General features: G+C 41.0%; 1 protein-coding gene and 1 long non-coding RNA gene across 2 annotated transcripts in view; one reads left to right on the forward strand and one right to left on the reverse strand.

Annotated features, from left to right (window-relative positions):
* LYPD6 (LY6/PLAUR domain containing 6) overlaps nt 1-14,843 on the reverse strand; it is a 113,991-nt gene extending 99,148 nt beyond the window's left edge. Inside the window, exon 1 of the mRNA XM_081142502.1 lies at nt 14,585-14,843. The gene's annotated coding sequence lies outside the window, so the exon portion shown is untranslated. The remainder of the gene's footprint in view (nt 1-14,584) is intronic.
* Nucleotides 14,844-14,933: 90 nt separating this feature from the next.
* The window catches only part of LOC308559601, a 41,677-nt gene continuing 29,601 nt past the window's right edge, over nt 14,934-27,009 (forward strand). The window contains exons 1-3 of the long non-coding RNA XR_013999181.1: nt 14,934-15,519; nt 19,659-19,799; nt 26,118-26,288. This is a non-coding gene — a long non-coding RNA (uncharacterized lncRNA). The remainder of the gene's footprint in view (nt 15,520-19,658; nt 19,800-26,117; nt 26,289-27,009) is intronic.

The raw sequence follows: 27,009 nt of genomic DNA on the forward strand, positions 1-27,009 counted from the left end.
GGCTGCTTCCTGAAAGATGAGATGACCTCTTGCATCTATAAAGTCTGCGAAACATCTGTTTTGATAACATATGTGTTTAAAATTCCCCACATGTCAGTTTCAAGTTACTATAAAATATAAGGCAGCACCAGCTGCAAGGATTAGGAGAAAAAGCTGTTAGCAAAGTGTTGGAAAATGCTCGAGATTTTAATGGGACCCAGGTCTCGCTACCATTTGCACATCTCGATCCTAGGAAACAGATGGACCTGAGACTGGAAGTCCTTCCTCTTCCACGTGTGAGAAACTTACCATGAACTTGGTACATTTTCCCTACCACCTCCCTACTAAGGGACTGCCATGTGTTTAATCCTGGTACCTTTTAACCAAAACGCCCTCCCTTTGTTATTTCTATACCCTCCAAATATTACCCATCTGCAAGGACCAGTTCAACTCTCACTTTCCATGAAAGTGGCTTCATCTCTTCTAGCCCACGAATCCCTACTTCTCTGCACCTACAGCAAACATTAAAGGACCCCACAACTGACACTTGACTGTCCTCCCTCTGCTCTGCCTGCTGAAACCCCTCTCCTCTTGCCTATGGTTCTGCTCTTGTTTCATGGCCTATACAGACATAACGAAGCTCCCAAAATTATCTACCAGCCCAGTTCCCTTACCTGAACTCACATACATATTGCCAATCACCTTCTCCATAGCTCCATCTGGAAGCCTAATAAACATCTCAAATGTCAGGTGTCCAAAGCTGAGCTGATCCGCTTCCAAACCTGCCCCCACTCAGCCTTCCCATCTCTATAAATGACACCTGACCCTTCCAGTTGTCAGACCCCAATGCTTAAAACCATCTCTGACTCCGCTTTCTCATTCATGTGTCACCTCCTGCCCTTTGGTAAATCCTATCTCCTCCACTCTTTCCAAATAGACAAGGAATGCCCCCTTTCACCACTTCCACTGTAACCACCTGGATCTAAGCCAACATCATCTGGATTGTCGCAACAGCCTCCTTCCAATCTTGCCCCCTCCCTCCTATTATTTATTCTCAAGGTAGCCAGTGATCTTTTACATCATATATTTTATCAGGTCATTCCTCAGTACAAATTCTTTCAATGGCTCCCCAACTTAGAAGGGAGGGAGGGAGGGAGGGAGGGAGGGAGGGAGGGAGGGAGGGAGGGAGGGAGGGAGGGAGGGAGGGAGGGATCTTTGTAATAACCTCTAAGGCCAGTGTGATGGATGGCCTGCCCCCTTGTGACCTTTTACTACTCTCCCCGTGGCTTACTCCACTCCTGCCACTGGTCTCCGTGGTCTTCAGAGTAAGCCAGAGATGATGCCACCACAGCACCTTTGTATTTCTGCCTGAGGTCCCCATGGCTCTCCCCCTTACCTGGTCCATGTGACACCTTCGCAGTGGGGTCTTCCATGGCCACCATATTTAAAGTTACCAACTGTCTTCCACCCCTTCTGATATTCCCTCTCCCTCATCCTCACTTTGGTTTCTCCATAGCACTTATTACCATCTAACACACTACATATTTTCTTATTTATTTCCTTATTTTCTTCCTCCACTCCTCTATGAATTTTTATGAGTTTTATTCACTGCTTTATCTCCAGAGACTTCTGCCTATTTCATTCACTACTGTGTTTCCACCTTGAACTATGATTGGCATGAGTTGGTCCTCAAACATTTAAAGAGAGACAAAAAGAGAAGCCAATTCCAAGTTTCATAAGAACAGATGCCATGTCTTATCCTTCCTTTTTATATCATTGGGTAGGGCCCAGAAAAAAGTACTTGTTGCCTAATTATTGCCATGTTTGCATTGGCAAATGTAAAAATATTAGGTCATTCAAATTGTTGGACTTGTTAAATGTAGACAGTGTTGATGCAATATTAAAATATGCAATTATTTTTAAAACATTTCAAAGCTATTTAAACTTAAGCCCATAATCTCTATTCAAGTATGAACAGTTCTCAAAATCACCCTAAGAGACAGTTTCTTAAGTGTTCCAAAAAAAAATGACAAATACCTACCCAATAAAGATGGGAAAGGAAACTTCAATACTATCATGTAATGGGTAAATTACAGCAAATAAAATCAGTGTCAATGCCAAGCCACAAAACAAGTCATTTGGGTTCTTGTGCGGATAGGATGATTATGAAAATGGACAAGTGCTTTCAATAAATCAACTCCACTTTGGCAAGTGGTAATGTTGGTGATGACCTAGACAAACCGTTAGGGAATCATGGAAATCTAGGGAATACAACGGAAAAGAGAGGAGCCTTTCCCCTCCACTGTCTGAAAAGACAAGGGTGTATGCACTGTCATCTCCCAAACAACTCATCTTTAACTGGGAAGACTTACTAGTGAAAAAGTCTGAGAAATAGCTGAGAAGACTCTTTCTACACACCCAGAGTGTTGCCTATAAAACACCAGCAATCAAGTACAGACCAAATGCAAACTAGATTCTTTTTCATATGAAAAGGTTATGCAGAAAGCTTTATAGAATACTTCGTCCATAAATGACTGAGCGTTCCAAAGGATGAATGCTGTAACACGCCAAAACAAACCCTACCTCGTGATTTTACAGCACTTAGTCCCATAATTCCCATAGTTCAGTCCCATGGAGAACATCTCATTCGAGGAGTACAGAGCCAGCTATATGGCTACATCTGTTCTGTTTTGTGAAATCTGTATAAAAATTTCTATAGAATTCTTTTGTCTGTGTATTTTTATAAAAACAGGAAAATAAACATTTAAATGCTAGTTAGCATCATGTTTGTGGGTTATAAAAAGTTACTTTTAATTGTTAAAAATAGTGTTGTATGCCAGTGATGGTTACATTATTGGCGTGACAGTGGAGACAATTATAGGAAGCACTGCTCATTAACTAATCTGTTCATTTTTTCAGCAAACACTGGTTGAGTGAGGAGAATCTCTCTCATCAAATACCTACCCACTGAGCATCTACTCTGTGCGAGGGCCTGCAATGAGTGATGAACTCATGCACTGTTCATATGTTTAAGGGAGTAGAAAAAGTGGCCCTAAAAATGAGAGTGCTGAATTAAAAAACTGGAGCACAGCATGGTTTGGAACCCTCACTGAGACAACTCAAGGAGGTGAGAAACCACGAGACCTCTGAATCAAGCCAATAATATAATACGTCTTTTATCACTTGGAAAAAATAGCTATCAATTGTTCACCAAATTTCAAAATTCAATTTAGAGTTTAAAAATATAATAAATGTATATAACTAATTCCAATTTTTAACAAGACAAGAAAAATGAAATAAGAATACTGATGTCTCAGAGATAAGCTTGATTCAGTTAACAGAACTTTTCCCAAAGAGTCTTAAAAATTTTAAATACAGGTGGAAATAGACAACCAAACCTTAGAAACAGAACAACATGTAAACTGTATTTATAAAGAGAAATTAGTCTCTCATTTTGGCTTCTGTATCCTAAGGTTACCTAATTATCTATTTCTTAAAAGCATATAAAGGAAACCAAACTCAAAGCCCACTGTAAATTGTCTGCTGTAGATTATCTATAGGTTATCTATAGAGATGCAGATTACTCTAATTTTAGAGAATTCACAAACTACAGTGATTACAATATGAAAAACAGCCATTGTGAATTCTTATTCTTTCTAACCCAAGAGATTACAGAGGACGACCTTGTACTCTCCCACCCCAACAACCTCCAGAAATGGATCTGCTTTAGTAGAAGAAGGCGCAGTCCAGTCCTAGGCGTGCTGTGCCCTGGACCTCTACACTTGCCTCTGCTCCCCTACCCCGAGCACCCCAGCTTTCACCAGTTCCTCATCGAGCACGGGTGAGTCTGGCAGAAGCCAAACAGGAAATCCAAGATTAGTACTGGTGGGACGACGTGGGAAAACATCTGTGATCCTGAAGATGAAGGGAAGAACAGTGTACATTTGTATGTGTTCAGGTTCGTCTTTCATCTTCATGTTACAGCTCTGTGATTAATTGCATTGCTTTGCTCAGAAATGCCTCTGTCAGAATAAAATCTGGGTCTTTTATAAACTGCTCTTTTCTGAAATATTATCCCCTCTATTAATATAAATGGTTCAATACTTTTGTTAGGGTGTATGTATGTGTGTTCGGGAATTTACTATTTGTATTTTGACTGCCTGTGACTTTACGTAATCTAAATAAATATAAAAGTAGAGGGGAAAATGCGTAGCTTGCAGGTTTGCATTATCTCAACAGTAATGTTCTCTTAAAGTAGATGCAGAAATTTTCTAACAGAGCACATCTTTGAAGGTTTATAGGCAACACAAACTCTTCTAGAGAAGAGGCAAGGCTAGCCAGGAAATAAACAGGAGGAGAGACGAGCTAATTGTGGATTCTTAGAACTTCAAAACCAGAAGGGCCTCAGACACCGCTAGTCCAATATTTGGTGTTGTACAGGACACCTGACCCTCAAGATGAGCCTTCAAAATGAGTTCCACTGTCAACAGGTTTGGGATTCACTGAATGGTACATCTCCTTTCAGATACTTAGAGTGGATCATTCAGGTGCTATAAAGTCCTGTGACTTTCCGTAATCTAAATAAATATAAAAGTAGAGGGGGAAATGCATAGCTTGCAGGTTTGCATTATCTCAACAGTGCTGTTCTCTTAAAATAGATGCAGAAATTTTCTAACAGTTAAACATTGCAATTAAAAAACATTATTTGGCCCATTGTTTCCAGACATATTCGACCATCATACTTTTTCCCCTGCATCATCCCACACAACAGTATCTTCTCTTGCAGATCCTGCTCTAGAAATGCCGATCTTATACAATCACTTTATAAATGAGAAAACTGATGTTCACAGAAGTTAACTGGCTTGGCCAAAATCTGGTAACTAATTACCGGTTGATAATTCAGCAAATAGCATGAAGAGAGTTTATATTAAAAGTGGGAAATAAAAATAAGCAAATATCCCAACATCTTTCCTTTCTACTCTCACCCCACTGCAACGTAGTTGCCTCTTCTGTGTGTCTGTCTCAGTCGCCTTGGATCCTTATATCCCCTCAACCTTTACTTGCCTACTTGACCAATGTATATGGCTATTAACCAGCTTGGATTCATTCATTAGCAAGCATGTCCATCCCCTCTGGGAAACCTGTGATCTTTCAGACTCTAGGGTTGAGATGATGACTAACCAAAGGAGTGGCTTTAATGGAGGCCAGGGCAGGAACACAGCCCGTAATTAAGACAGCTAGAGCTTGGTGGTTCTCTTCAAATTTATTTCTGTTTATTTTAGGGCTTCACAGATAAGATCAGAATCAGACAGGATCAGAAAGTTTTCTTAAACCGATTATAAAGTGGTGACCTTGTCTTTACTGGAAGTCCTTTAGCTCCTCTTTGCTGCACTCTTTTCCTTTTCATTGTCCGTGTTCAATCTTATTCAGTACACTGCTTCTCCTGGAAAGATCCGAAACCCTTACGCAATGTCACCACTGCCCAGAAGCTATAAGAAATGAGTTTACACCCCCTCCCCCGTCTTCAATGTCTTCTGGGTGCGATAGCACTGCACATTTCTTCAGTGTGAGTGACCTAGCTGAAAATTACCCCTTCTAGCAAAGGTCTCTCCTATATAGCTCCCAAGCCAAGAAGAAAGTACCATTACAAAGAGTATCTTTCTTTAAAATGCTTTTCCATTATACGGTAGTATTGCCCTTCCTTTAGAAAGTTCAGCTTCTGCATAGCTTTGGCGGGGAGAATATCTTTTCCATCCTGTTGATCCACTTGCCGGGCTGCCTGCACCTAAGACCAACAACACTGGCAACAGTAGCCGATGACCCCTGAGTTGTTTCTCAGAGCTGGGTGGGGTTGATGCTGAGCCAGCCGCATCTCACCCGGTGCTCCTCAAAACACCTCAAAACACTGCGAGCCAGCTGGTGTGACTCCAACCTGCGCGAGGGGAACGGGAAGAACACCGGCTATTAGGCATTGAACAGATCTAGCCTGTGTAGCTCTCAGTTTAAGAAGTGCCAGCCTTAGCTCCATGTGCTGTTCTCTTCTACTAGACAATTGATGGTTTTTTCCACAGCATAGAAGCACTTTGTATATCTTCACCTATATGCACCCAGTTTGATATACTTTCCTGTATTTCATTCTATTAGAATAAAGGGTCAAGAACGTTGAGCAGATGCCATATACCTTGATAGGTAGCCACCATGTAACCCTGAGAAAAAGATACCACTAAGGCAGAAAGATATTACATATGACTAATTAAATCTGGGTGACGGGAAAGGGAATGGTTCTTTTCTTCCTTGAGATTTTCTGTGTTCTGTTTAATAGAAATTATGTACACACTTTCAAGAGCACAGTGCGCTTACCGTGGAAGTGTAAAGAAGCCAGCTTTTGACTTCCGCCGGCGAGGATGGCATTCCTAACTTTCCCAAGCCCTAGGCCCGGTGATTATGGGCTCACCTAGAAGATAGTCTGTTTCTAAGAAACAACAGCAAGGCAGTGTCTCGGAGGAAACGGGGAAAAGGTCCCAGCATGTGGAACTTACTTGTTCTTTGTGGATGGAGAGACTCAAATTAGGTGGCAGTTGTCATAAAATACAAAATCTATTCCTTCCATTTCAACCATTCTTTTGTGACTTGCCACCTTCTCCCCAATCTCTACAGCCTTTTCTCTATGAGAGTTGTAATTCTGTATTTAATGGGGGCTTGCTCTGTGCAAGACAGTATGCTCATGCTGGCATTCCAGAGAAATAAGACAGTATATAAATAATAAGCTAGACTGTAAAAAGACACCGTGTCAGTAAAAAATGCAAGTATAAGTAAAAGTGCAAAATTTACACTAATGGGGGAATCGGGAGAAAGGGCTTCTTTGGGGAAATAGCATTGGAACCAGGTCTTGAAGAATAAAAAGGACTGTCAACTGAGAAATGATAGATGGGAGGACACTCCTGGCCAAGGACATGTTTGACCAAGAACAAGTCGGAATTGCTGCAAAAGTTTCTGTGAATTCACTTGGGTGGGTGACTGGAAATAGGAATTAAAAGAGTTCCATAAAAGAAAATTCTTCTCTAAAGTTATACATAAAAGAAAAATCATGCACTTCTAATACTATTCCTTTGATCTTGTACAAAAAGACACTGCATAAATACAGAAGAGTATTTTTATTAAAGTCAGTATTTTTAAGTGGTAATATTTTTATAACACTTGAAAGTAAAGTTTTGCATCATCAAGATGAAAAACTTCTAAGACATTAAATGTATTCTGCATGGAGAAATAAGTCAAAGAACAGCACAGCAAGAAGAGAACGAATTCAAGGGAGAGGTGCTGGATCTTTTAAATTATTTATTACAGATCTCATGGTCTTAGAAACCAAGGACTCCATCTGTTTAACTTAGTTTGGTCTAAATACCAATATTATGCGACACTTTCAGTTGTTCAAAACTATTTTATTAGATCAGCATTAATGGGCACTTTTAAATGTCAAAAAATATATGTTGGTTCCGACTCATCTGGGAATTTAAAGTTTAATTAGGGCAGTCCCTTTATTTATAGTTCAAGCAAATGAAGCCCAGACAGTGGGTGACTAATTTGCTAAAGGTCACCCAGCTAGTTAATGGTAACCAGTTAAACTAAAGGAAAATAAATAACTTGCCCAAGGTCACGCAGTTGGCAACTGGTGGGGCCAGAATTATAACACAGGATATCCCAGGCCTTTAACCTTTACTCTGTACTTTCTCTCTGCCAATAAAAAATGAACAGAATCCCTCACAAGCAAGTAGGGTCCTGTAGATGAAAAGCCATATGTATAAAAAGGAGAGGGTAATAAATGCTACTATTATAAGTGCAAGTAAGTTTATACATTATCAAAATTGCTTTAATGGCAGAAAAGAACTAGTATTTCTAGATGTCTTGATGGAAACTTAAATAATGTATATATTTGCTAATTTGTTACACTATTTGCTACTGGAAAAGGAAAACAAATGAACCAAGAATAATCCAATCTTTATTCTTCCTGCTTTACAAGGAATATTTTTTAAATGTTCACCTCAAATCCTACCACCCAAACACATTAACTATATTGTTATTTAACCATTTGAATGCTTAAAGATATTTGTTTTGATAATTCAAGTAACAATCATGATTTCAAATAAAAATGACAGAGATAGTAGGATAATCCTGAGTTTATGAATTCTTACATCTATGGCTTCTAAAAGGTTTATCAAAAGATGAAGAGTTCACACCCAATACTTTCATTTCACCCAGCAACCCATTAGGTGTTAAGCATTCATGCATACACCAGTCCAAAAACACAAGAACATGAAATAAGAGATGGAAGCAAGTGGCAGGACCTGGATCAAAATTCAAGAATAAGCTAGAGGATCCTAGATGACCAACACAAACCATTTTTGTGGCCTACCAGTTACATGGTACAAGGAATGTCACAATGACTTACAGATCACAACTAAATTAAGACTTAAATGAGTCACAGGACTTCAGAAGGAAAAAATGGGCCTGAGGGTCTTATTTCAAATCTCTGTAAGTCTATGGGAGCTTTCAGTCCTTTCGTTCAATTCAAAAAACATTCAACGTATGTATTGGGAGACTGCTACCTGCCAGGCACCAAGGCAAGCATTATGGAGTCAGAAAGGAAAGAAACAGACTTGGTCCCTGACCTCATGGGGCTTACACACTAGAAAGAACTCAGCAATCCTTCCAGAAACTTGGTACTTCATATCCTGATAGATATGGAAAAAAATAAAACACCTTTCGATTTCTCAGTTCTTACTATCTAAAGAAAGCATACTTTTTCCTAATACCAAATATAATGTAATACTTAATAAAAAGTATTTAAACATGCTGCCTTTTATATATATAGGAAATTCAGGGGAAAGCACAAGCAAAATTTTCCACTACAGATCTGTAGAAGACATAGAAATTATAAGCAAATGAGCTTTTCTTATAGTTAGACTATATGAAATCTGAGGTTATAATACTACATCTTATTTTCCTAGCCCTTTTTCTTATAAGATCAATACATGTTCATTGCAGAAAATTTGGGAAATACTGTAGTAAGATAATAAAAACATTTGCAACCCCTTAATACCTAGAGATAGTCACTGTTAATATGTTGACATTTCTTTCTATATAGATGAACAGATAAGTAGAGAAGATTTACATCAACTACTCAGTCTTAAATGGTATTTCTCTAGTATAGAATTTTATTGCCTACTGTTTTCTTAATATTGACTTTAACTTGTGGACACACTTTTTTTAAAGAGCTGAGAGAATATTATCCAGCCATGTTAACTGCTGATGGAAACAGTTTAAAACCATCTCCTACAAATGTGCTTGACATGGCTTTTCCCAAGTATACTTATCTCCAATCTTCCATTATTTTTCTTCCCATTTAGGTTGTCCTTCAAGTTATTCCTATGGTTCAGCTTCATCAGCTTGGTTTTCACTTATGCATAAGAACTGCACACCTTCTGTAAACATTTATAAAATTAAATGAAAACCATCCCCAAACTACCTCCTGGAAGAGCCTATTTGTCCACTCAGAGAAGTGTCTATCGCCACTCTTTGTTTCTCCTTTCTCCGCCAGCTAAAAGGTCATGAATAGGGAAGCAACGGGATTTCAAACCTGGTCAGGCTTTTTGAAAGTTTAAAAATATCACATTTTCTGGAGCTGCAAATATATTTTGTCTTTTAACTTTAACACATTATTCCCCTTTTCTACAAAGTAAGTGGTATTTGCTGTAATCTAAGTTTGAATACTGATCTCCCACTGTCCACGGGGGAGAGGGGGATGTGTAGATCTGGTTGATGGCTCCAGGGTCCTCCCTGAAACCCTTCCCTGACAGGAGCCCCCAAGGATGCCAGCCAATGCCCCCGAGAGCTATCACTTACACACTAAGTGTCTTCAACACACCTGGGTGGTAGCCATCTAGTCTTGATGATTTATCTGCATCTAGTCCATAGATTAGGTCTGGAATATCTTGAGCACTTGCCATTTCCTGATCTATTACCTCCAATGTGTTTATTGCGTGAGAAAGTCTGGTTGCGAATTATTACTCAGCAAAATCAGAAGCACAGAATTCATTTACACTGTATATTCTTTTTATCTCTGAGTATATGTTTGGTACAATGCAAGCCAAGTGCTCATACAATTCTCATTTCACAGTATTTAAGAGTCTTTCGTTATTGTCTTGGAAATCCATTGCAAGGATTTTCTCAAATTCATTTTGGCTATCTCATTTTTAGCGTGCCTGGGGTCTGATGCTCTTCATGGGCTCAATTTAATAACCTGACCCTTCAAATATTTATTTTTCATTACATGTGTCTAAGTAAGCATTCTTTTTCTTTCCTTAATTTTTTCCTATATGTTTTCCAAGAGCTTGAATACAAGACCTTTCTTTTTCTTATAAGCCCCCATAAGGAAATTCACATACTCCTCACTTTCTTATGGGTAATTTGATTTAAGTATTTCTTTCCATTTTTCCCCCTTACATGTCTGAATTTGAATTCTCTTTTAGAGAACTGATTATGTACTTCATGTCTGTCTTTGGAGTGCTCTCTCCCATTAGAATATGGAATGGAATGGAATGGAATGGAATGGAATGGAATGGAATGGAATGGAATGGAATGGAATGGAATGGCATGGAATGGAATCAGTATATGCTCCCATCTGCATTGCATCTGCTAGGCACTCAGTGAACATTTCCTGAACGTTCAATACCAAGAGTTAACAATCATGGCACATTTACCAGGTGTCATGTTCCATGCTAAGCACTTTACATGCATCACATCATTAACTTTCAGGCTCTAGACTGCACACCTCATTGGCAAGGAGTTTGTCTATGTATTCCTAGCACCTAGAGCAATGCTGGCATATAGTAGGTGCTCACTAATTATTGCTGCCTGAATAAACTGAAAATCTGCATGAGTTAGATGCCAATGTTATTCATGCTTTACACCTAAGGAAACTGAAGCATAGAGAGGTTCACTCACTTTCTGAAGTCCCATGGTTAGTATATGTGAAGCCAGGACTTGATCCAAAGCCCACATACTTAACCAGGATTTATTACTAGTAAACTCAATACCTACCTATATTAGTTCAAACAAAATTAATTATATTCATCTTAATAAATAGTAAGCAACGTCAAGAATAAATATTGTGAGCAATGATTTTCCAAGAAAATATGTGCAAATGATGAGTTTTTAATAAATACAGTACCCCTTCCCTTCGTCCGCAGCTTCATTTTTCTTGGTTTCAGTTACCCGCAGTTTGAAACATTAAATAGAAAATTCCATAAGTAAACATTTCATAAGTTTTATATTGCATGCCATTTTGAGTAGTGTGATGAAATCTCTCTCAGTCCTGCTCTGTCCCATCTGGGACATGAATCATCCCTGTTTCCAGCGAATCCACACTGTATACACTCCCTGCCTATTATTAGTCACTTAGTAGTTCTCTTAACTATCAGATCGATCAATTGCCTCAATATTGCAGTACTTGTATTCAAGTAGCCCTTATTTTATATAGTAATGGCCCCAAAGTCATTCACTTAACTTCTAATATAGTATATTGTTATAATTATTCTATTTTATTATTAGTTATTGTTGTTAACTATGCCTAACTTATAAATTAAACTTTATCATAGATATGTATGTATAGGGTAAAACAGAGTATATATAGGGTTTGGTACTATCCATGATTTCAGGCATCCACTGGGGGTCCTGAAATATATACCCTGCAGATAAGAGGGAACTACAGTAATCAGATAGATAGATATCTGTAAGCTCCTTGCTAACTATGCAAGTTAAAAACATGATTTCTCATTCATCAATGTCTACTGTTGCATTTGTACACTAGGTAATGAGGATTTCAGGACTTTTAATAAGTGAGTGGTCTCCCTCCCCTCCCCGAGCAGTTCTGGGTTTATATAAGTAATCTGTTGTGTTTTTAAAAAATATATCTTTATTGATTTCAGAGAGAGGAAGGGAGAAGGAGAGAGAGAGATAGAAACATTAATGATGAGAGAGTCATTGATTAGTTGCCTCCTGCATGCTCCCCACTGGGGATGGAGCCCGAACCCGGGCATGCGCCCTGACCAGGATTCAAACCGCAATCTCCTGGATCATAGGTTGATGCTCAACTGCTGAACCACGCTGGCCGGGCCTAAGTAATCTGTTTTGTTGATTATTTTTAAAATAAGAATGGCCCTAATAAAATAATCGTTTATTGGGGCTTCGTTATAATTGTCTATAGAGTTTATGAGTAATCTGCTTATAAAGTGGAGACTTACATGTCTCTCAAACATCTTTGCCACTGCTAGTCACCTGATTTCCAGAAATATCACTACTAGTACATCATTCTTTAGGGTTTTGATTACTTGTATATTTAACAACTCATTAATAAAAATAATATACCCCTTTGAAAAAGGTAATTCCTTAAAACCATTATTAGCTTTCTCCTTAAATCTTTATTAGCCCACACCTTAGTAGGAGCTAAGTGATATTTAGCAGAGAACAAAGCCTTTTGAAAATGGCACATAATGGTCCTGAAGCCATGGGTTGAATAGTAAAAAGGGGTGCAGAAATTAGAAGTAGAGACACCAAAAAAGTAGCCCAGCATAGAGGGAGAGAGAGATGGGCGAAGGGCAGGGGACAGAGGAAATAGGGAAAAAAACTTGCCTAGAACTCTGCTATTCACCTTGAAAAGGTCACTTAATCTCTGAGAGCCTCAGTTGCTCCACCTATAAAATGGGGATAAAACATGACTTCCTCACAGACACTTTAATAGCAGATCTCAATGTGCCATGTAAACTGCACAGCACAATGCAACATATAGTGTGGTGTTTTGCTCAGCATTATTTGCTTGTAATCAGACCATTTATGCATTCTGTGAAATAAACATTCATCTTACAAAGACTGTCAACAGCTTCAAAATATAGACCCATGAATCATAGCTACTTTTTTTTTTTTTTTTTTGGTCTGGAAGCATTTCTGATATTTTTAACCCAAGGAACCAATTCACAAATTTAACAGCCTTTGTGTGCCTACAAGCTCAGGAAGCTTACTGTGTGCTCTATGGACTAGAGTTCTGTAAAACCTCTATTTAAACAAGAAAGCCTCTTTTAAGTCCTGTTTCAATCTGGTGCCTTTGGTCAAGGTGGAAACTAAAATTGAAAACAGATAGATGTTTTACATTTAAATGGGTTTAACATAAATGTGCATTAAGCCATTTCATGGACGATTGCACAAATATCTTCTGCAAACTTGGTACACGTGAGCACATATACAGTAACCATTAATGTCTTCTAGAGAAATAAGGTGCAGATCCAAAATTTTAAGCAGCTACCTCGAGTCCTCTCACTTGAAAGAAAATGTAATGGCTTTAAGGGAATTGCTCTAATAATGTCATGGCATCTGCAATGGCTGGCCAGAGCAGAGCAAAACCGAGAGTATGTCACAGTAAGTCAATTTAACAAGAAATAAGCTTCCCCCTGGAGAATCAAAACTCCCTAGCCTCCCACAAAGAAAATTGAATTTTGGAGGTCACACCTTGGGTAGGTTACCAGAGGGAGAAGCTTAACATTCTTCTTGTCTTACGCTTAGGGAGGTCAATGCCATTCTACCAACAAATCGCTACCAAAGAGCTGCTCCCACCCTCCACACACACACATCCCCCACCAAAAAATTATAACAAGTCCTTGTAGTCCCCGAGGAAATGAAAAATGATTGTGATACTTAAGATGCCAGGGACCAGACCGGATATAATCATGTTCAAACATCAAGTTTTGAATCGCTCAGCGAGGAGCAGGATCGATCCTGGGGGGGGGGGGGGGGGAGTGGGGAGGGGAGGGGGGCTAGTGAGAACGTAGTGGGGGTCAGAGCGAGTCAGAAACACCCACAGAGAGCTTCAGGCTAACACCGACTGGTTAGCCAAGTGTAAATCAATCTAACTGCTGTTACCGAAGAGAAAAGAAAGTCGCCAAGTCAAGGCCAGGGGACGCCCTGGCTGGGTAGGTGGACAGCCCCTCGCGGAGTCGACCGGATGGGTGGTCGAAGGGCCTGGTGAGCCCTCGCAATGGCTGGAGGCGCCCCAGCTCACAGCACCTCGGGCAGAGGCTCTGGAGGGGAGCAGCCAGGCCACGGGCCGCCGCCGCCCACCCCCACCCCCACCCCCACCCCCGCCCTCCAGGCAGCAACATGTGGGGCGCTGCCACTCCACCGCCCGGGAACTCCCTCCGACTGGAGTTCCTGGTGGACATACGCTTGGCCCTGGGAAGGTGCGGAATTACTCTTGGGGAAGATTTCTCCAGCGCTGAACTTGGCAGCTCCTGACATTCCCATGCCACCCGCTGCGCGCCCGCACTGCACGCAGGCACACACGCCCCCCCGGACCTGCCAGGCTGCGCGCAGCGCCGGCTGCCCACTCCGGGCCCGCGGCGGAGCGGGGTGCAGAGCCGAGGACCGGGGCCGTCTGAGCACCGGGCGGCTGCACGGGCTATTCCCACTCCCCGCCTGGCCCCGGTTTCGCATTACTTCGGGCCGCTGGCACCAAGCCCGTGTCCTTTTGTGCTCTCCCGGGAAGCCCGCCTCTACTCACCCAGGCTGCGTGCAGGTTCCGGCCGCCAGCGGCAGCCCTCTGCCCCATCCCACGAACACTGCGGCGCCCCCGGCGTGTGCAATGCGGAGCCCCGCCAGCGCGCGGCCGGAGCCGGGGAGTGCGGGGAGGGAGCCGGGGAGGGGGGAGGAAGGAGGGAAAGGCAACGCAGCGGGGAGGGGCGGGGGGCGGCGAGGGGCGCGCGCCACTCCCACTCGCGCCGGGCACTCGCTGCGGGCTGCGGCCGCCGCTGGCCAGCCCGGTCTCACAGGCCGCGGGACCAATCAGCGCGTGCGGGGGGAGCCGAGCCCTCCGCGGGGCACGCTCATTGGCCCGGCGCGCGCGACCCAACTCCGGAGTGTCCGCCCGAGCGCCAAGTCTGCAAACTCCGGCCCGCGGGACCGGCCCGCCGGGAACCCGCGGGGCGCCCGGCTCTGCGCTCGGCTCTGCGCTCGGCTGGCGGGGTGAGTGGCCGCGGCCGGCGGGCGGAACCGGGAGGGCTTGAGACCTGCCCGTGGCTCCCGTTCCCAGTGAGCGTCCGAAACGAGCAGTGTTTGCTCAGGTTGCAGCGATTCCTTCCTGCGAGCGACCCCTGCGCCGCTCGGCTCACCCGGGCTGGCGACGGGAAGCCCGGCCGTGGGAAACGGCCCAGCCAGCCCTTACCCCCGCCACACCCACGCCGCGCGGAGCCCGGTGCCCCGGGAACCCGCTCCGAAAGCTAGTGAGCGCCGAACCCGGGCAGACCTAGACCATTTGACGTTTGCAGTAGAGCATCTAGACCGCGGGTCGAACCGCGAAGGGGAAGGAGAGGCTGCGAGGCAGGTCTGCGTGAGGAAGGGGGAATCCGGGTGTGGGTCTTGGTGAGCCTGATTCTCCCACGCTCTGCCGAACCCTTTCCCCCAAGTGAAGCCCTTCTCTTCCTCCCAGCCTCTCACGAGGTATTGATTTTTCTCTTGTTATAAATCATGTTTGACTCTCCTGGACTTTTCAACCCGGAGCCTCAGAGGGGAAGCGGAGCACGTTCCTAACCGCCTCCCCGCCGAGCACCGCCGAGCGCTGGCGGGGGAGGGGTGACTAGGGAAGGGACCCGGGGGGGCGGGGGGGGGCCTGGAGCTAGGACTCGGCGGGTCCGCCTGGGAGCCAGGGCCTGGGGACCGCCCCACCTCCGCCAGGTAGCCCCCCAGTGGCTACACTGATACAAATTGGAGGCCCCTCCATCTCCTCCTTGGACTTTCTGTGCTTGGAGCTGCTTTTGGGGCAGCCTCCTCCGAAACTTCCTGCCTCTGCCCTTCCCCATCACCTGCTCCCTCTCAACATAAAAATATCACTTTAAAACTAAAAACACCCTTTCCATTCCCTCTGTTTGGAAGTGCCTCGGATAACATATATTTTGGTTGAGACCTCTGGCCTTCGGAAGGTTTTTCTCTTACTTAGTTTATGTGCACAGGTTTATAAACACAAGCTCAGGGTTCGAGTGGGAAAATAGCAGCCCTGCTTTAGACCTTTGGACACGCGAGGTGTTCACTGCGGGGCTGACTCCCTGCGGGGCTAAATGGATTGAACATGAATTAATCAAAATGAACCTGGAACTCTCTCTCAGTGACCCTGTGAGTTAGGACCTGGTACTGAAGAGCGCTGACGCTTATTTATTTCCAGGGAAGAAATTCCTTCTTCTGAAGTTCTGTCCATGTACCTAGTTCTCTTGATTTTTTTTTTTTTAATTGGTTCAGCTCATAGTTTAGTAAAAACTTAATATTTGGGTTCAAAATGAAGTTCAATATATCACTGCAGTTTATGGAAGTCAGTTTCTGGTGGAGATAGAATCCTTAGGACCTCTTTTTAAAAATGTTATTTTTTTAATGATAGAAAGATTAACACTCTAAATATCAGCAGGGGTTATCTCTGTATGGCAGGATAATAGATGATTTTTTTTGTTTTCTTCTTTATTCTTTACCATATTTTCTAAAGAACATGTAACATTATTCAGGAAATTTTAAAAAATATGTTCAAACATACAATACTCTTCAGGTATCCATCAGAGGAGCTAAAATATTAAATTCCCTCCTACTTTACCCTTTGCATCTTATCAATCACCATGTCTCTTGAATTCCGTCTCCTAGAATAGCTTTCAGAGCTCTCCCTCCTCTATATCTGTACTATCACTGCCTCAATTTCATCGTTTCTTACCCAGGTTTCAGCAACAGCCTTGACTGTTCTACTGTCTAGTCAGCCACAATGCTGTCATATCTCCCTAAGAATGACAAAGGTGATTATGTCACTGAAAACTTAAAATCGTTCAGTCTCCCCAACAGCATTGCTTTGAAGTTCAAGCCTGGTACCTGGTTGGCAAGGCCTTTCGTTCCCAGCCTGACCTCAGCCTTCCCTGTTGTCCTCACCTCCTGCCTTCACACTTCCCTCCACAGGGTGATCCTGCCCCACTGCAACTTTTTGTTCTTTGCACATGTATTATGTGACCTCACATGTCCATGGTTAAGACTGCAGAGTACTGGGATGCCACCTTTCTCTTCCTTACTAGCCCCACGCCCACTAGCAATTCCTACCTCTGCTGAAAATATCACCTTTTTAATGAAATCTTCAAAACTGACAGGGCCAGAATTAGCAACTCCTCCTCTCTGTACTCCAATAGCAACCACTTTGTTTATTCAACAATTAACCAAACTCCTATTATGTGCAACCCACAATGAAGAAAATATGCATCATGTTTATACTCCTGGAGCACACCATGGGAGAGACAAACATTAAATCAAGTCACACAAATAAGTAATTGTAAACTGAGATGAGTGTAATGAAACCACTACTAAATATGGGAAAAATATGGTTTACTTTGAACATATGCCAACCATAGTTCTTATAATATTATGTTAAAATCTGTTGATTTACTTGTCCAAAGGTTCTGTATCCCGTAATATTTATCTGTGTACCCCCATCTAGAACACAGTGTCTGGTTCATATTAGGTGCTTGATAAAATTTTTTAAATAAATAAATAGGTGAATAAGTGAATGCATTTGAAATGCTGATGAAGCATTTTTTTTCATGTATTGACATGCTACTTTTGTACAAAATCTGAAACACTTTAATCTGTTTTTAAAATGAATAGTATTAGATCCTTATAACAATAATTTGGTTCTTCTGGCATAAATTATCTAATTTCTTCCTGTTTGATGTCACATTTAGGAAATATAGCTAATGTGTTATTTGTAGATAATCTATTGTTGCTAGGAGGAATTTAGTCTTTTTAAATAAATTTGCTTTTTAACATATAAAAATCCAATTTTAAGACACAAAGGACAATCCATAAAACAATATATAATGGACTTTACGAAAACTAAAAATGTTTGCTCTGCAAACAACATTGTTGAGCGAATGGAAAGGCAAATACAGACTGGAAGAAAATATTTGCAAATCATATATCTGACACAGGACTTGTAGCCAATATATATAAAGAACTCTCAAAACTCACCAATAAGAAAACAACCAAAATTTTACAATGAGCAGAAAACTTGAACATTTTACCAAAAAAGATATACAGATGACAAATAGCACATGAAAAAAATGCTCATTATGATTAGTAATTAGTGAAATGCTAATTAAACGATGAGATACTACTATACACTTAATAGAATGGCTAAAAAATGATAATAGCAAACTCTGCTGAGAGTGCAGAGCCCCCGGAACTCTCATACATTGCTGGTGAGAATGCAAAGTGGAACAGCCACTCTAAAAATAATTTCACAGATTCTGTAAAGTTCAATATGCACTTAACCCTATGACCCAATATTCTCATTCCTAGATATCTACCCAAGTAAAATAAAAGGCCTATGTTCACTCAAAAACCTGTTAACAAATATTTATAGCAACTTTATAGCTGAAATCCTGAAACAGCCCAAAAGTCTCTCCACTGGAGAATAAATAAACAAATTGAATACCTCCGTAGAATGCAATGCTACTCAGAGATAAAAGGAATGAACTGTTGATACAAACATTCTGTATCTCAATGCTTTATGCTAAGTTAAAGGAAGCAGACTCAAAAGGCTACATGCATACACTAGTTAAGAATGGCAGAGCATTTACTTAATGTGCACAGGTAGTGATTCTATATATTTAGAACTTTATTAAACTTAAGTGTATGGAATAACTTCAAAAAAAAAGAATGGCAGAGCAGCAAGATAAAAGTTAAGGTTTTCCAGAATGATGGAGTCAATTTGAGGTCTAGATGATCTATTTTTACATGAGGCAATTGTTTAAACCCCTGTTATTTCAAGTTTCCTGTCACACAGAGCTAAACTCATTTTACCTAATATAATGAGTGCATGAATTAATCAGCTAATGACAGTTCAACTAAATGTAGCTTTCATGAAAGAAGAAACTGTGGTTACCTTATTTACTGACATATCACCAATGCCTCATAAAATGTAGGACGCAGAGTGGGCACTCAGTAAATATTAGTGAAATGAATAAACATGAGAATGAAGATAGAGTTGGGATCTTACAGAAACGTAACAGAATTTTCCATTCAGATGAGGGTTTTCCCCTTCAAAATAGTTACTTTGGCACATTACATTTTTTATTCCAGTGATGCTGATATAAATATCAAAATATATTCTCTTCCCCCTTTTTCCTTATCAAAACATTGCCCTGTCCTTAAGAAAAATTGTTTTCCTTAAATATTCACTTCCTTTCTCTCAATGAGCAAGCAATAAATTTAATGTCTTAACATTTTACTCATTTTTCAATGTCTCAAGTAGTATCTAATTCATTTTATTTTCTTCTGTCCCAAATATCAGAAGTTGATATAACAGGCGCATGGTAAAAATAAAAATTCATATTTTATGTAAACCTTATGAGATTTTGGCTCAAAAAAACATCGTATTTCCAGATGTATCACTAAAAGTCATTTTCATTTATTGGACACCAATGGTTGACATTAAGCTCTTGAAATATCATTAACATATTTTTGCTCTAACCAGTTTGCACAATCAAGTGAATTTTTAAAAATCATTTACAGCTAAGTTGCTGTTACGAAATTTATTATAGGAACTCAATTTTCTCTACCAGGTTTTCTACTAGAAAACAGTAACCCTGGCTGCAGCAGAGACACTCTCAGTTGTGTTATGACATCATTGAGCTTTACACCTTGTTTCTATCGGGGAGCATTTTCACATAGACTCAGATACCATCCTACATGGAATCAACACTGTAAGTCTTCACATAATTAAAGCTCTCTCTTAATGACCATCTGACAATGAAAATGTTGGAAGTTCAAGAGAGGAATGGAGGAAGATAGGGACAGGATATATTAACCACAACATAATGACTATTTGCCAGGTTCCCCATTGTTGTGGATGGGATTTACAAATATGGAAAGAAGAGTAGAATTGCACTCTGAGGAAATTAATTAGCACTTGAGGTACTGATATGAACTGATTTTTAAATTTAGATAGAAATATAAAAAGTATATGTGTGTATATATATATATATATATATATATATATATGTAGATGGCTATATGTTTGTTTTTAGATACAGATATAGATACAGATATGCATACCAATATTGCAAACTTTTCCCTTTAATCCTATTCACCGAGGGCCTGGAAGCAATCACATCTAAGGACAGTGAGCACCCTAGCACCAGATTTTGGTTTCTAAGTTCTATCCTGCACAAAAGTTCCCAGGGCTCCTTAGAAAAATGCCTGATTCCTGGACTGGGCATGGAAAGGACAAGGGGAGCCTGAAACATTGTGTTGTGATAGAAAGTACATAAAGCCTGAAAAAATAAAAGGGCCATGTCAAAAGGACACGGGGGTCAGCTGAAAGGGGCTGCCACTGGCAAATTTGGAACAATTTGAACATTAAAATAAGTAATAATAGCAAAAGATGATAACCAGTTGAATAAAATAAAAATAAATAATATGTGATGTATATAATTATACATAAATAATAACTAAAAATAAACAAGAAAATCTTAGTCCAAGCTTCCAACTCTCCCTCCTTGAATTTGTGGAAATAATTTAACATCTCTGAATTTTAATTTCTTCCCCTTTAAAATAGTGCTAAAAGAAGTGCCCACGTCATAGGGTGGTTGTAAGGATTAAATGAGATGTGAGAAGTGCTTTGGAACCAAATCAACTAAATAGACACTTCTATGTTATTCCCAGGAGTTGTATGCAAGGACAGTTCATAGCAGTTTGCTGCTGAACACTGTGCTGAGAGTTGCTACTAGACTATTTCACCATAGTGCTGGAGAGTGGGGCCCTATAATGTGTGTGTGTGTGTGTAGTGGGCCTGAGAATGCCATGCTCCAAAAGCAACAGTCACAATGGAGAGGTGAAGTGGTGACTCTGAAAGCTGAGTTAAAGCAAATTAAGACCACGCTCATTCAGTATCACGCAAGAGTTGTTAACTGCGGCTAATCTTATAAGCCACATTTCCAACCTGTAAACCACATTTCCAACCGACCTAATGGTACTTTAGGGGAGTGAACTAAATCATCCTAAAGAGATAGCAGCTATGGGCCCTTTCCCTGCAAAGGTCAAACAAGGTCAATAGATGTGAAGTGTGTCATCTTCAAAGTAACAACGTTCGTCACCTTTCTCTCCTTCCAGTCATTTTAAAAGGATAACCTCTGTCCTGCAGCTTACATCATTTTCTTTTGATAGTAAGAAACAGGAAGAAAATGTACAAGTAAGATTCTTTTACTTACAACCCCTATACTTTTTAAAATTTAAAAAGAAAGTAGAGGAGGAGGAACTATATAAAGTTTTTACATAAAGATTCCCCAATGGAAACATTGTAGAAATGTTTCTGTTCCCTGGAGGAATAACAATAGGAGCTCCCCAGGCTTTCTGTAGGGAGGGCTGGGCCATGCCACAGGCTTTGGTGCTTCGTGTGCCCCTCAAAGGTACCAGGTGGCCCCAGGGACTGGGAAATGCTCATCAAATGCCCAGTGCTCCTAACTGGCAGGCAGGGTGCCTTCTCCCTCCCATGCCCTCTGGTTCTTATATCCCAGCAATCCTCTTCTGTTTCACTGACTGAGCTCATTTCTTCCCCATGTTTCTTCTTGCCTTTCTATTCAAATGGGTTTTTTTGTCTTTGCAATAAACGGTCTACATCAACTCCATCGAGCTTTATAAGGTTTGATGAAATGAAGAAAATGTTATTTGCCAGATTTTCATGGGGACCTGCCCGGTGCTGTTTACTCTGGAAGAGTAGAAGTGCGGGGCTAGACCTTATTTCCAGGATGTATGCACCAGGAAGGGTTATGTATGAGGCTTCGCTAGTGGGAGAGGGTGAAGATCAGGGTCTATGAGATGATGAAAGACTGGCCTCTCTGCGATGTCAGCTCTCCTTGTGCTGGTTTCAAATCTCTAAGGATTCCAGGTGTGACAAGTCATCTCTTCCTTGCTAACTTTGATGACAACCTGGCAACAAGGTCTTGGTTCTTGGGTTTATACACTGCTTAATGATAGATGTGTCTCTAGCTATCAATATGGGATGGGTGTGGAGTTGTCCCTCTATTCTTGTCTCATCTAGAACCTCCACAATATGTGTGTTAGTTTGGGGGGGAGAGTATGGATAGGGCCACTATATAACCAGTAACCCCCAGAAAAAAATCATAGGGCTTTGATAGTTGTGTATAAAATCCACTATTAAAGGATCAGGTAGCTCTCACGTGAATTCATATGGGAAGTTGAAAATTGCAGTCAATCAGTCCCTGATCCACCTATGAAAGTACTTTAAGACTTGGCTTATTAAATGACAGTGACCCTATGGATGTCTTCTTGATCTCTCTCTTTAATACCACTCTTTCCCTAAAACCCTTTAGGAGAAGGAATTGCAGTTCATAAAATCCTTGTTGTACCCAGCAAACTTGGAGGCCTTGACCTTCTGGAGGTAGCTCACCAAGGCTGTCTTTGGTTCAGACATTGCAAGTTTTGCTAAAGTATAATTCTCAAAAGGTTAAAAAATGACTAATACAGCCCGTCTGGCGTGGCTCAGTAGTTGAGCCTCCACCTAGGATCCAGGAGATCACGCTTTGATTCCTGGTCAGGGCACATGCCCGGGTTGCAGGCTCGATCCCCAGTAGGGGGTGTGCAGGAGGCAACCGATCAATGACTCTCTCATCATTGATGTTTCTATCTCTCTCTCCCTCTCTCTTCCTCTCTCTGAAATCAATAAAAACATATATTTTTTTAAATTACCGACACAAACATAAAATTAATATGTATCAAATATCTTATTCAACTTATTAGTTATTAAGGGAGAAGTAAGACAGTAAAAGTAACCCAAAGAGCATTTGGGTGGGAGTGTGTGTGTGTGTGCGCAATTTAATAAAGAAATACTGGAATAAGATAGTTGGATACAAAACTGGTTCATAAACCATAAACTATAAATTAAGGGTTATCTTTTTCACTGCACAGAAGTTATTCATCTTCCTACCGGACAAAAATCCGTAAGCTAACGTGAGAACTTAAATCAGTAATAAACGCTGAATGCAACTAAGTTCATTTCCTCACATAACTTTTGGGTGGCTTTACCCTTGTGTGGCCCTGAAAGGATGTGCTGCCAACCTTTTCCCCTTATTCCTAGTTTTAAGTAAAATTTGCGGTATTTCTTGGTGGAAGATGGGCAGCAGTCCTGTGAGTAATGGGGAAAATGGGCATTTGGTGCAGTGCAGTGGTCCTGCCAGAGAACAGCCGCTGGCTTCACCCAAATCAGCGCAACTCACCAAGGTGTGGTTACTTTTTCTCAGAAATTATACATTCTTAGAGTTTAGACTAAGTTTTACCTAAATCCAACAGGCAAGTGGAAGCCAAGAAATGTGTAGTTTGAACGTGTTGTAAAAATTGTAATTTGGGAGGAATAGAGAGAAAAACAAATTGAAACTGTGCCTACTTCATCAAGTTGCTTAAGTAACCCAAAGGATTAAAGACATTATTTTTACAAACCCAAATGAAAACCCTAATGACCTTGAAATGAAGCAACTTAAAGAAAATAATTCACATTCCAAGGAGATACTAAAAAATATTAACATGACAGATGGATGAAAAAAACCATGACAAGGCCTAGAAAAATCCAGAAACTAAACATAAATTCCTGGAAAGATGTCAAGTTAACTCTGCTATCTTAAAAGCTCTTCAAATAAATCACTGTACAGCAACCCAAGACTAAGTACAGAGGCCAATGGAGGAAAATAACAGATATTAAATATTCCAGGTTTTTCTATGAGATTATATATTCTGTTTTTCTGAATAGATGAAAACTCTTTCACGGCGCATCCTGTTCTCCTCACTTTTTTCCTTGCAATATATGCAAAAATAAATGGTAAACATAGCAGGGCAAAGCAGTGACAGCTTGTCTCTGCTCCTCTTGGCATCAGCAGGGGCAACTGGAAGGAGAGCTGGCAACTGGAATCATCTGAAGGCCCACTTCCTCACGCGTCCACTCGATGGCTGCCCTCTGTGACCTCAGCTGGGTCCCTAATACCTACGCCTGAGGGCCTGCTTGGCTCCCTCACAGTGTGGTGGCTGGCTATGAATGGGGAGCCCCAAGAGAGAGCCAGGTAGAAGCCCTTTGTGACTTACTGCCCTTTGTAACTTAGCTTCAGGAGCCATGCAGCATCACTTTTGCCAAAATTTACTGCTTCAAGGCATATCACTAGATTCCGTTATTCAATGAGAGAAGTGTCAAAGAATCTGAGAACACGTTTTAAAACCACAACAATGATGCCTTGGTGTTCATCTTTTTCCATTCACTATGCTGTGCTTCCTAACAGTGGTGAGAGTGGTGAGACCTCAATCTGGGAACATGTTTTTCAGTTTGGGAAAATTTGATTGGTGTGAAATCTTCCCATACTCTATTTTTTATGTTATTTCTTCACAGTATGCCTACTAGATGTTGGACCTTCTAAATCTATCCCTTAATTTTCGTATATCTTCTCTCCTATTTTCAATCTCTCTCTTTGTTCTAGTTTCAGAGAAATTTCTTCAACTTTATTTTTCAATCCTTTTATCATATTTTAAAACTTCTGCCAACTTCTTTTTCATTTCTAAGAGCTCTTTTAAGTCCTTTGTTCTGATTTTACGGTAGCTTGTTTTTGTTACACAGATACAGTAATTCCCAGTTCTCTTTGGACATCTATTAATTTAACTTTGTTATAAAAAGTTTACTCATATACAAACTTATAATAATATCCTGATCACCCCTCCTGCCATGTCCTCATCACCTCACTCCTTTGAAGTACTGAAAGGTAAGCAAAGCAAAATCTGTCATGCTGAAAACAAGGGGTTCAGTGAGAATCTGTATTCTGAAGCTGAAATCTCAGCCCTTTTCCCCCTCATGTATCAGAAGCCTAGTAGACACATGACCTTGTATTGGTTTTCTTGGGCTTCCATAACAATGTACCCCAAATTGGTTGGCTTAAAATAACATAAACTTATTCTACAGAGGGTAGAAGTCCAAAACCAAGGCTTCCTCCTAGAGAGCTCTGAAGGAGAGTCCATTCCATGCCTCTCTCCTGGCTTCTGGTGGTTGCTAGCAATCCTTGCTATTCCTGGGCTTGTCAATGTGTCAATACAATTTCTGCCTCCATCGTAACCATGGCTTCCTCCCTGTGTGTCTTCTGTTTCCTCTGTTTTCTCTTCTTAGAAAAACAGGACACCAGTCACTGGATTAGGGCTCATCCTGATACCCTAATTATAACCAACTACAAAGACCTTAATTCAAAATAAGGTCACATTCTGGGATCCCAGGGGTCAGAACTTCAACATATTTTTTTCAGGACATAATTCAACACATAACACTCCCTGTTCTAGGAGACTGGGTGGTGGGCTTCACTGAATTAGTCCAAGCTCCTTCCAGGCCAAACAGAGCTGGTGCCCTGCCTTTCAAGTTTTCTATTTTTTTTAATCTAAATCTCTGGGCAAACATATTCAACAGTACTCTTTTCTGTGACTACTCTCACTCACATTAATATATTTCACCTTGAGTATGTACTTGAAAAAAAACATTAAAGCATTTCCTAGTGTTCCACCCCCAACTCACACAAGTCTTTAAAATGTGCCAATCAGGTTTTTAGTTCATTTTACAGGGATTTAGGAATGTAGTCACTTTCTAGTTTGTCTTTTTAAGCCTAAGCTGAAACTTGAAAGGAAACCAAAGTATAAAGATAACATTTCAATTACTTAGCAAATTACCTATTTTGTTAAGTATCCTTCATTTTCTCACACAAATATGTGGACACACATGTCTTATAATGGATTTCTTTAATGGCAGTCTTTGCCACTCTAGGCCAGGAATTTCGTGTGTGTGCATGAGTACATGGTGGCAGTGGTGGCCTCACAGATTTCACATCTTTCTCTTCATTTTATAATTAAAAGGCAAGTGCCATTGGGTGGGTAGAATTCTGAGAAAATAGCCTTCCAACATGAGCCAAATTTCTACTGCAGCTTTGTGAGTCCTGTGTCTATTGGGAAGTACCAGGTGGCTAAAGTGCTTGACTATATTTCCTCTGCAGATGTCACATCTTGTCACCAGCCACCTCCACCTCCGTGAGAATATCCTGCAGGCATTTGTTCCCTTTGAGCCGACGGCCCTCTCCGAAGAGCCTTGCTGCAGGATAAAACATGCTTCGCACAAAGTCCATTCCTGATTCAGTGAGGGGGCATGAAAAACATTCTTCTCCAAGGTAAATAAATGATCTGAAAAATAAAGGATACAAAGATTTGCATTTTTCCCACTGGCTGCCTCTTATCAAAGCAAAGATTCTTATTGCTGAATCATTAACAACTGATGCTGGGCATTAGTTAATGTACTGAAGAGGAAAAAGGGAGAAATAATAAGTGTTTTGGTCTACAGACACAGGAGCCTTTGCATGCAAGGAAGTAAAAAAGCCTGGAGAAAGATGTAATTTTCTGTATTTCTGCACTCTCTGCCTGGGGCAGTGCAGCCCCTGTCTTTGAACGAGGTCAGGTGCATTGTGCGTGCCCACTGTTTGAAGAGCACTGAAAGATTCCTGGAGGGCGTGTATCCCCAGTAACAAATGGGTCTGTGGGGGTGGAGAAGGGACCCCACACAGGCTGTTTCTTTAATTCCCAAAAGTAGAAACCCTGCAGGCTCTTAACTAGCTGGGCTGGGTTAACACCTGCTCCAAGAAAGAATGTACTAGCTGTCTGGTCACAGGTAGCTGACTTCCTGATGGGCAGGACCGGAGGCCCTTCCATGGGGAATGTCTCTCTCTCCATCACTGGGAAATGGATAGTAGACAACTGTACAATATTTTTCAAGTTGAAAGGGCAGTAGGCACTAACATTCAAAGCACGTAGCAGGAAAAGAAAAAAGCTTGAAAATGTCAAATATGTACATATTTGTAAATTATATACAGTTGTCCATTTTTATATTTCAACATT

Source organism: Miniopterus schreibersii, assembly GCF_964146895.1.
Source record: "Miniopterus schreibersii genome assembly, chromosome: 7".
NCBI classification, from domain to species: Eukaryota; Metazoa; Chordata; class Mammalia; order Chiroptera; family Miniopteridae; genus Miniopterus; species Miniopterus schreibersii.